Raw genomic sequence first — 12,041 nt, 5'->3', positions numbered from 1 at the left:
TTTTATGATGTTAGCCACTCTCTGCCAGGGAGGGCGGGATACAAAAAAAATTATTATTATTATTATTATTATCATCATCATCCACCTTATACCTGGAGGTCTCTGGGCAGTTCACAGAACAAAATCAAAATATAAAACGTCAAAATATATCATCAAAATAAAAACAATAACCGCCCTCCAAAAAACACCACATTTTAAAATGGCATAGGATGTCAATCAAATCAACCAAAGGCCTGGTTAAAAAGGAATGTTTTTGCCTGGCGCCTAAAGGTGTATAATGAAGGCGCCAGGTGAACTTCCCTAGTTCATTCCACAGACTGCAGAGAAGGCCCATTCTCATGTTGCCACCCTCCAGACCTCGAGGATGAGGCACATGAAGGAGGGCCTCAGAGGATGATCTCAGGGTCCGGGTAGATTCATATGGAAAGAAGCGGTCCTTGAGGTATTGTGGTCCTGAGCTGTTTAAGGCTTTGTAGGTCAAAACCAGCATTTTGAATTGGGCCCAGAAACTAATTGGTAGCTACAAAGACTTGCCATATGTGATTAAAAGGAATAGAGACTGTGTTTGCCCTTTGCTGCTCTGACTTGACATGATAGTTTCTCAGCCAATGCTATTGGACCATACACTTGTACACCAAGAATCAAATGTTCAACCCAACATCAGCTTTCCAATATGCAGTCATCTCCATATGGGCAGCTATCTGTAGAAAGCCTAACAGATCATCATTAGGGTAATCTTGAGCAGGTGGCATCTTAAGGCCAAGTAATAATAATAATAATTTATTATTTATACCCCGCCCATCTGGCTGGGCTTCCGCAGCCACTCTGGGCAGCTTCCAACAAAATATTAAAATATAGTAATGCATCAAACATTAAAAGCTTCCCTAAACAGGGCTGCCTTCAGATGTCTTCTAAAAGTAGTGCTAATGCAGGAGACATTTCAATTGTTTTGTTATCTATCAAGCTTCATTCTTTGAGAACAGCACTTCAGAAAGCTTTGATAATGTCACAAAACCACCACATATGGAAATATGTATCTTTGAAAGCACACACTCTCCAACAATTAGGATTGACTTCTGTAGATATTTGGGGTAGCCTCCCTGGTGTATAGTGCCATCTATGCAGACGTTTTAATGAAGATTCCCTGATTTTAGCAGAAACTAATTTCAATGGACTGTTGGACAACAAAGCCACCCATATTTCACTTGGTATTGGCACCTCTAGGTCCATCTCCCACAGCATTTTTGTGTACAAAAGATTGCCATATTCTAGGTTTATTATAGCTTTATAAACTGAAGAAACTATGCCTTTAGAGAATGGAGAGAGGTTGACAAAGATGTGCTCTACCGCTATTAGGTTCCTGCTTGCTGGAGTGGAAATATCTGGGTTTAACATGAATCTTAACAGCTGATTGAAATGGTACCACAAACCATTTAAGGTGTGCTATGTCACCTGTGAATTTTTTTTGTAGAGGAATACTGTTTGCATAGGGACGCGGGTGGCGCTGTGGGTAAAACCTCAGTGCCTAGGACTTGCTGATCGTAAGGTTGGCGGTTCGAATCCCCTGGGCGGGGTGAGCTTCCGTCTTCGGTCCCAGCTCCTGCCCACCTAGCAGTTCAAAAGCACCCCTAAGTGCAAGTAGATAAATAGGTACCGCTTTATAGCGGGAAGGTAAACGCCGTTTCCGTGTGCTGCGCTAGTGCTGGCTCGCCAGAGCAGCTTCATCATGCTGGCCACGTGACCCGGAAGTGTCTCTGGACAGCGCTGGCCCCCGGCTTCTTAAGTGAGATGGGCGCACAACCCTAGAGTCGGACACGACTGGCCCGTACGGGCAGGGGTACCTTTACCTTTACCGTTTGCATAAAAGTCTTGCAACCTATACCAACCATTCTGCAACAATTCTTTTTAATGCTTATTGTCTCCTTGTATTGTGCCTCTTAACCATTGCCCATAAATCTCTCAGAAAAGTTTGCACCTTACGTTATTCTGAAACTATCACCAGAGGTACTGCAAATCACAGATGGCTCTTCAATGGCCATTGGACTTTTGCCTACCTCCTTAGCTAGTCAGTGTCTTCCATTCTAAAGGCTATTATGACAATACTAGAGCTAGTGTTAGTATTTTGGAGAATTTCAGGTTTATAATACACCATTTTCCTGCACTAAGAATTACTTGGTCTTGATATGAGACGTACTAACTTTTTCTTATTTTGTGCAGACTTTTTGTCTGAGACTGGACACTGTTCCTCCACTCCATGTGTGCCGCCATCAAGACATGCTGCTATTTCAGTGCTTTCACAATGCAGCAATATGAATGCTTCCCAGTGCACAAACTGAGTGTAAAGTTACGGTGGTCCAGGGAGTGCAAAGATCAGAGAGAAGCCAATGTAGCTTTATTGGGAATTAGAGCCTAAGATGACAGGGTTGTGTTAAGTATAGGTCTGCTTTGTTTACATGTCACAGATCTCCCAGATTAGTTGTAGGTATTCTGGCTTTACCAGCCTTGCAGAATGTTTTGAAACATTTGAATGCCAATGTCCATAGGATCAATTAAGTAAACTTCATGTACTTGGCTTTCATAACGCCCTCATCCAAAGCTCCTAATTAGAAGAAACAATCACCATAAATCCTGTTGTCATTTGCCAAGCCTCTTAAATAACAAAACATACAGCGGAGCTGCATATTTCAGACAGGGGTGGAATAATGAGAAAAACCTAAGAAATATGAGTGGATTTAAAAAGGTAAAGGTACCCCTGCCTGTACGGGCCAGTCGTGTCCGACTCTAGGGTTGTGTGCCCATCTTACTTAAGAGGCCGGGGGCCAGCGCTGTCCAGAGACACTTCCGGGTCACGTGGCCAGCGTGACGAAGCTGCTCTGGAGAGCCAGCACCAGCGCAGCACAAGGAAACGCCGTTTACCTTCCCGCTATAAAGCGGTACCTATTTATCTACTTGCACTTAGGGGTGCTTTCGAACTGCTAGGTGGGCAGGAGCTGGGACCGAAAGACGGGAGCTCACCCCGCCGCGGGGATTCGAACCGCCGACCATGCGATCGGCAAGCCCTAGGCACTGAGGTTTTACCCACATGAGTGGATTAGGATTAGTTAAAAGGAACAAACGCCTGAAGACAGATGAAAAAGAAACTTCTTTTATAGATAATTTTATGCAGAGGTGATCCTGTTTGCTGCATTTTGAAGTAAAGACCACTCTGTTCTAATTTTGGAGTCTCTATGATCTAAAAGGCCATAATACTGGTCTTCATTTGTTTACTTTTTAATGCAAATATATAATTTTGAAGCAAATAGCTGACTACAGTATAAGACATCTATTCTGAGTGGTCCTAGTTCAGTTAGAAGTCAGCCTTACATCTACAATTACTATTTATTCTCATGATGAACTACTTCACACATGTCAGCATTTAGCAACACTGAGATCCTTTCACTGTTATTAAAACCTTTTGCTTCAGTGAGTTAAATGATTATATACCAGCTTCAGATTTCTTTGTTATGAATTTCTTCCTGTGAATCATTAATTACTACACTAAGAATACAGATATCTTTGCTTGTCTAGCTGCTTAAAGTTTTATTTAAATGTGGTGGGGGTGGAGAAAGCAGCACTGATTTCAACATAAAACCGTAAGATACCACACTATTTCAATTTGTGAACATTTACTTTATTTCTATATTTTCCCTATAATCTCTTCAAAACTGTTATTGCTTTAGGAAAATCTTTTTTCTCCTTGTCTCTGAAGTTCCTATGACCCAATCCACATATGTAACTGGCGTAAGAGGGACTTACACCAATGTGGCAGAGTTGGAAGGTGGTTTTGCAATCTGTTCTGAGTTATCTCTGTTGAACAGCTGAAAAATAATAGACAACTGTTGTGGAAGTGAAGGAGTGCCAAGCTAAATGTCCAGTAGCAAACCTGGAGTGGGAAATCTGGGTTGCAGGTTGCAAGGGGAAGCACTATGTGCAGCACATAAGTGGGCATGAGGGTTTTTAAAAATCATTTTCCCATTTGCTGCTTTCACTTTAATCCTCACTCGCCAGTTGCTTTTCCCCATGGTGAGTAAAATTAACCTAGAGTTTAAAATATCTTAGTAGTACTAAATTGCAGCAATGGTACTGAGCAATTGTGGATTCTACGTTAGTTTGCTATTTCCTTCTGTTTAGCTGAAGACCACATTTAATCTGCACCTTTGTTGTAGCATTTCTAAACACTCTCTACGGCTTGCATGGACCATGCGACTCCACAATTGATCTTTGTCATTTCCTTCTGCCTATAAGTCCTCTTTCTGGTGTATTACTGATGTGTCTGTCTGAATCTCTGTGTGTGTCTTGCTGTAGTGGAAGCAGTGATGTCATTCCCTGTTGTTTTTGATGAACAGGTGCAGGACATCACTGTACTGGGCTCTGTGGAAATATAATTAAGGACAGGACTTTACTAAAATAGCCTGCAGGGGTGCAATGGAACAGCCTGGGCAAGGGGTTAGGATACTAACAAGTGTGAGACCGGCAACAAAATATTGCAGTTAATCCCGACTCTATAAAAGGAGGGCCCCTCTTCAGGGAACCAACTAGCCAGAAAAAGGAGACTGGTAGGGGATGGTTTTAGGAGCGAGGAAATGAAAAGGGCTCTCTCCAGCCTGCCCACCCCTGATTTTCAATGTGGTGCCCAGATCTGGGATCATGAAAAAAAAGCCTAAACTAAAAAGAAGAATATGACACACATGGACTTGGCATGTAGGTCTTTGACTGCCTGCTGGGGCAAGCTTGCCTAGGTTTAGGCAGAGTGCAATTCATGATCCTGGCTAGATGGCTACCCCTCTGATTGAAAAGATACCAGAGCAGTGTTCCCAATACCACACAGTGAGCCAGTGACAAAGAGGAAGATTTTTTTAAGATCTCCTGGTGTGCTTGTTTTTGTTTTTAAGGTATGAAGACAAGGAGTAATTGGCTTACTGGGAAGGAAAATGTGCAGGCAATATTCTACCCAATCAAAGAATAGGCCTGTTGAAATTAATGGTGTCAATAGAGTCATGTACACTAATTTCCATTAGTCTACTCTGAGTAGAACTAACATTGCATAAACCTTTTGTCTCAACGTATTTAAAAAGGTTTTTATTTGAATAAAATGGAAAATAGGCAGTATTGGCACTTGTCTCGTACAAATCTTCCCATTTTATTTTCTCCCACTCTTCACATTTACTCATATATCTTTATTGCCATATCTTGAAATCTTCGAAATCTTCTAAATGTCCATATTTCACCCTCTTAGTATGGGTGCTATTGCCAATGTGCTAGGTGTCAAAACTTTTCAATGCTTGTCCCATATATTTAAGCCCACATTAACAATGTAATTTTCTCCATTGCACCATTTTCCCTGTTCTATTTAGGCACTCATGTCTACTTATATTTGTTTGCACTGTCTGATTTCCATTGCTCTAAAATACTTTCATCACCCATGTTTCATAATATATTTCCAAGCAAGCAATTTCCAGTTCTCTTTTCTTACAAATTTCTCTTCCTATTTTATTCACGCTTGCCTTCCTACCCAACCAAATGAACTTTGCTATCACTTTTTGCCTTTAATGTTTGACCAGCAGTAACTGGGTGGAATACCTGCTGCTCTTTGTAAAAGTGGCTTTTCCCTGTCACCTTCATCTGTGCATGGTAGGAGTTTATCTTCATTTTGGAGTCTGAGGCCAACACCTCCCTTGTTTTCTGCACACTTAAGCCTGACACTGCAACTAGTTGTTGAAGGGGAAGGATTGTTTTTCCAATACGGTGTCTCCATGTTGCGAGGAATAAAAGGAGAGGAATAAAACAGAAGACATTTGCAGCAGCCATACTTTAAAGCATGGGTTCCTTCTTGCTTATCTGAAGGAGGTGCCTTATCCTTGCATCCCCAGATGTTGGAGTAGAACCTAAATTCCTATGAGGGATTCGCATCTGGAATCCTGAGGAAGGCTATTGGTACGGATTCTGAGAAGATGAATATTAGCAATATACCAATATTCGTTATTCTCCTTGGGTGTTTGTACAAATTATTGCCTTTTAGTGCCTAAGTACTGGTGGAGTTAAGTCTGGTTATAGCAGAGTAATGTTATGCTAGCATAAGTTTGATGCTATACCTCCATGGATCCCTAATGCCAGTATATCTTCAAGTTCTGTTGCCACAAATAGATAGAAAATCTCCTCCTGTTTACATAACGGAGGAAAGGATTGTACTACTATTAACTGCAAGCAATTTTAGCTCAATTAGAGCAAATGCGTTGGAAAAACTTGAACTAAGGAGCAGTGTCCAGGCAATAATTATTTTATTGACATCTTTGTGTTGTTTTGATCCACTGATATTTCCCCTCCCCCCTTTTAGCTAAATAGATCATTGCACAGCGAGGGAAGTACATTAAAAAATAACAATACCGCTGTATTCTACTGGAATCCTAGGAGAGATTTCAAGTGTGATTGTTATACTTCCAAAAGTGTTATGCCTCTTTACTCCTACTCCAGCTGAAGTCCCATAAATTGTCTACCAGCTTGCTCCTACCAAATGTGCAGGTTTAAAGTGACTCCCAGGAATCAGACAGCCACTGACCTGTGTGTTAAACAGAACCAATAAATAAACTGCATAGAAGAATTATTTAAAACATACAAAAATAAATTGCATTAAAGAGAATTGTCAGCATAAGAATAGAAACCAAATGGCAACAACTGCAGATCAGAATTAATATATGATAAACAAAACCCTGCAGGAATAAATGAGCCAAGCGAAGCTGAAGCCAATTAGATCTTCGCTGAGAGGGCTGTTCTGTAATCAAGGAACCATTAAAGAAAAGAGACAGGTATCCCTTGTGCCCATTCTTAAATCTAATGCCAGTGGACACAGAGCAGGGCCTGTAATATTGAACTTAAGGCTCAAATTGGGGAGAAAGTGGTTAAGGTCTTCTTACCACAGACAAGGGCTTTAAAGGTGTTAAGTTGTGGGTGAACATATCAGACGACACAGCGATTCTTCCAAAGCAGCTCTTTATTTGTAAGCTGGAACAGAACTGAACAGCAAACAGCTCAACCAGCCTGCTTTTATAGGCAGCCGGCTATCAACATTGTAGCAACATCAACCCAGGGTTTCCCTCCTAAAGTAACTGACATGGACCTGAATGAAAACTATATACACAATACCCCTAGTGGCCAGGGTGAGAACCTCAATACATAACAAGGACCATTACTTTGAATTTAGGCCAGAAACGAATTTGGCAGCCAAATAGGCAATGTAATGCTGTGGTTTTAAAATCAGAACTATAGGCACCAGTTAAAACCTTTTAAACCAGCTTAAATGTCCAATTGCCATGGCTGGCAACCTCACAAAGCATACACTATAATAATCTAATCAGACGCCTAATCTATTGCCAGGGCCAGCACAAAACATTTTGTAACCAGAAACTGGCCCGGCCATGTTTCCGCCTCCTTACTGTTGCTTTCTGCCTTCTTTCTCATTGCCACTTCCTACCACCTGCCTGCTGTGATAAGCACTGGGACCATGTTTCTCCCTTTCTCCCTCCTAGCCAGCCACCCACATCGCCCTGCTTACAAAGCAGCAGTGGCCTGGGCACTAGCTCCCTACGTTGCTCTGGAAGAGGAACTAGATTTGTCAGTAGTGACTGAGGGGCAAAGAGGGAGGGAGAAGCAACAGCAGGTGGGCAGGAAGGAGAAACTGGTGAATTGACATTGGGCGGGTGGCAGGTCCTGTGCACAGTTAAAGAGATTACAAATCTAGTAGATATTCAGGATAACCTCACCAGTGTAAAGTGCCACCTATGCAGAAGTTTTAATGAGGATTCCCTGATTTTTGCAGAAACCTATCTCAATGGTCTCTTGGACCACAAAGCCGTCCGTATTTCATTTGGTATATGCACTTCTAGGTCCATCTCCCTTGGCATTTTGGGGTACAAAGGATTGCCATATTCTAGGTTTATTAAAGCTTTAAAAATCAAGGTATGCCCTTAGAGAATGGAAAGAGGTTAGCAAAACGTGTGCTTGCCTGAGTGGAAGTATCTGGGTTTAACAAGAAACTTAACATCATCATCATCATTTATTATTTATATCCTGCCCATCTGTCTGGGTTTCCCCAGCCACTCTGGGTGGCTTCCAACAGAATATTAAAAATAGATTCAAACATTAAAAACTTCCCTAAACAGGGCTGCCTTCAGATGTCTTCTAAAAGACAGGTACGGTAGTTGTTTATTTCCTTGACATCTCATGGGAGGGCATTCCACAGGGCGGGCGCCACCACTGAGAAGGCCCTCTGCCTGATTGAAATGGTACCACGACCATTTAAGATTTGGTATGTCCCCTATGAATTGTTCTTTTCGTAGAGGAATACCATTTGCATAAAAGTCTATAAAAGCCTGTCTGTTTCCAGCCATTCCAATCTAAGCATTTCCTCGCTTCATTAAAAGATGGATAGTAGCAAAGAGATATCAGAGCAGCCATTTTTTAAAACTTTGTTTTCCAAATATTCAGTGCAGTGCATAGGAAAGGATTTGCAGTGGCCATTCCATTGCCAATGTGCTAGGTGTCAAAACAGGACATGCTTTACATACTGGATCCAAAATTTCTATATCCACCCATTGTTTACCATATTATCTGTGGATCAATGACATCAAATCCTTTAGTTGAAAGGCATTGTAATAAGTTTCCCACCAGTTGGAACACTTCTAGATATAATTCTGTAGCCTAGTCATACTCCCCTCCCTTTGTGTATGAGCTTAATTATTAAGCACTGCCAAATTTTGAATTATTTGGTTGTAATGATAATTGGCAGCACTTGAAATATAAACAACAATTTTGGAAGGATAGATAGCAATCTTTACAGCAGCTATGTGACCTGAACATGGTAAATGTGTGAAGTTTACTTCCTTTGCTGACAGATTTTTAGTTATGGGCACTCTATCTGCCTTGTGGCAGATTTTACAACTGGTCTGTTTTGAGTGATTGATTGATTGATCAGAGTGAGAAATACCCATATACATTATTTCTGATTTGGATTCATTGGTTTTGAATCTGGCCACTTTACCATACTTTCTTAGTTCTTCCATTATTACAGGCATTGCAGCTTTCACTGAATGATATTGTTGAAAGGAAACAGCAAGGCCCAGCTTCTGTTCTCTTGGTGCCTTGACCTGAGCATCATCCTTTCTGGAGCTTTAGGATTTAGGTACGCCTTAGCTGCTAGTTCCAGGTCAATGTTTTGCCACATCTTTATTTCAAAATTACTACAAAGGAAGTAATCCTGCATAATGCTGCCTCCGTAATTTGAAGCATTGCCCTCTTGTATTGAGCAAGACATCACATACTTTTTTTGTGGTTTCACAACTGGTTCTACGGCATGTGACATAGTTACTTTAACAAACATGTTTTGGGTGGTACCTTTTCCCCCTCATTGTTTTTACACAGAATAAATTTCTTACCTTGGCTCGATCTGCATGTTTCTAAAGCTGCATGAAATAACTGGTATAATGTAATGGTTGAATGGGGGCTATAGGGTGGGATATTTCCAGCTTTCCTTTCATTTTTATTTTCTTCTCATTTATAGCCTATTCCAAAAATCACCCACACAATTAACATCAATCTATAGAAGAATTCAGTCAAATCACAAATTAAAGAACACTTTGAATTGATCATAGCGACTAACTAGTAACCAGCATAGTTCCTAGAGAACAAATGTTATATCGTCTCGTAGCCAAGTGCCAGCCAGCAGTCTCAGCGATGCACTCTAGACTAATTGCAGTTTCTGAATACTCTTCAAATAAAGCCCTATGTGGGACACATCATGGTAGGCCAACATTGAGTTCACCAGTACTTGGGTCACAGACTCCAGGTTCTTGTTTCCAGAGGTTGCAGCTTGCATAGAAGGGCAAGTCTGAGGAAAGCATTTCTGGCCAGATATCACCTGTGCATCTGTGCACAGTCCGGTCGAAGAATACCCCCAAGACGCAGGCGTGATCTTTCAGGGGAGAAATGGGGAACCTGCCACTCTCAAGATGTTATTAGACTGTAACTCAACTTTCTCACCTGCATAGCCAGTGGTCAGGGATGATGGGTGTTTTAGTCCACAACATCTGGAGGACCACAGGTTCCCCACCCCTCCTTTAGGAGGTATGCGGCTCATAAATCTCAACACAGCCCCAAACTAACTAAATCATTTTCTCTCAGACTCCCAGTTGAATTATGAGAACAGCAGTACTGGTGTATATTTCAGGATTGTTGCAATAAGAGGACAGGAGTACTAACCTTATTACATGATTGCTACAAAAATCACCAGGATACCCTATATGAAGCACATTGAATACTTAATTGGTAGGGATATATATATATATATATATATATATATATATATATATATATAAAATTCAAAATTAAAACAAAACATATTATTCAGAAACATATCATCCTTATTCCCCCCCCCCATTTTTCCTCCCTCCCCCCCACCCTCCCACACAAAACCCACCTCCCCACCCCTGGCTTCCCTCAGTTCCAGTCTATCAATAAAAAGTTTGTGAATGTTTATTCAAAGCCAGCCAAGGAGTCCAGTTCACTTTGCTGAGTCTTCAAATACTTTGTAAAGGGTTCCCATTCATCTTTAAAGTCAGTTATCCTTGTCCTTTAGCTTATATGTCAGTTTTGCCAGTTCTGCATAGTCCATCAATTTTTCTTGCCATGATTCTTTAGTTGGGGTTTCTTCAGTCTTCCATCCTTGTGCTATTAGATAATTGGTAGGTATATAAATGCTAATACAGTTGTACCTTGGTTCTCGAACGGAATCCATTCTGGAGCTCTGTTCGACTTCCAAAAACCAAGGCGTGGCTTCCAATTGGCTTCCTACACTCAATCAGAAGCTGTGTAAGCCGCGTTGGATGTTTGGCTTCCAAAAAAAGTTCGCAAACTGGAACACGGCATTTGGGAGCCAAAACGTTCGAAGCACAAGGCATTCAAAAACCAAGGTACGACTACATATTTGGCAGCTGGCTCTGCTATTGCTATCACAGTTCCCACAGGCCAAGCACTAACTATCTTGTTGTCTTTTTGCTTTTTGGATTTGTGTCCATCAGAGTGGTGATGCCATACTTCACAATAATGCCATAGCAATAAACAATAGCAGTCACTTCCTAAGCACCCCCAGCCACTGACAGAGCTACAGGCAACTCTGTGTGAGAGCAGAAAATGAGGGCAAAGCTTGATTTCACAAAGAAACAGCCAGTGTATTGTGTAACCAGAAAAATCAGTGCTAGGACAATGCTCCTTCTGTGCTTCCAAGCTACCCTCCAAATCAGGAGCCTTCTCAGTTCCAGGTCTAAGAGCAGCAAAAATACAAACCCCTTTCTCTTCATGATTTGCCCCAGAAGGCAGTGCTCAGACCTTCCTACTTTTACTTTTCTCAAAGACAGTATCACAAACAGCACCAGATTTAGGGTGGTGCAGGCAGTTTCTACGCACAGGGCGCCAAGCTAAGGGAGAGCAAAATAGTAATACCGAGAAGATCCATAAAAAAGCAACTGTACCATTGTACAGTTACTGTGAAATTACCGTAAGAAATATTTGGTGGGGCAGGGCGGGTTTCCTTGCTCAGGGCACCATATTACCAAAGTCCACCCCTGTCACAAGTCAGCAGTAAAGAATCTTGTAACATATGATAGTCCATGCCTTGTAAAATTTGAGAAATGCTTCAAGTCTCTTTCTACGCTGGAACACTACAGAAACCACACCTGCCTCAGAGAGATGGATGATATTGAATTGTTCACTGTCACGGCAAGTGTGCCCATGAACTAGAGCTCTAACCCAACTTATTCCTGTTGGATCTTCTTGTAAGTGTGTGCATCACTGGTGGCAAATGCAAAGTGAAGCCCCCCAGTGACCCCTCCAGACACATCCTGAGCCCTGCTTTGACCTCCAGTTCTTCTCCTTTGTCCCCCAGGCCTCAAGAGTGAAGGTGGCAGCAGACCCAGAGGGAAGTCCACATTCACCCTAGGAGCACCTGTTTAGCT

This window comes from Podarcis tiliguerta (genome assembly GCF_965153285.1).
Source record: "Podarcis tiliguerta genome assembly, chromosome: 6".
NCBI lineage: Eukaryota > Metazoa > Chordata > Lepidosauria > Squamata > Lacertidae > Podarcis > Podarcis tiliguerta.
Note: the sequence above shows the minus strand (reverse complement) of the source record.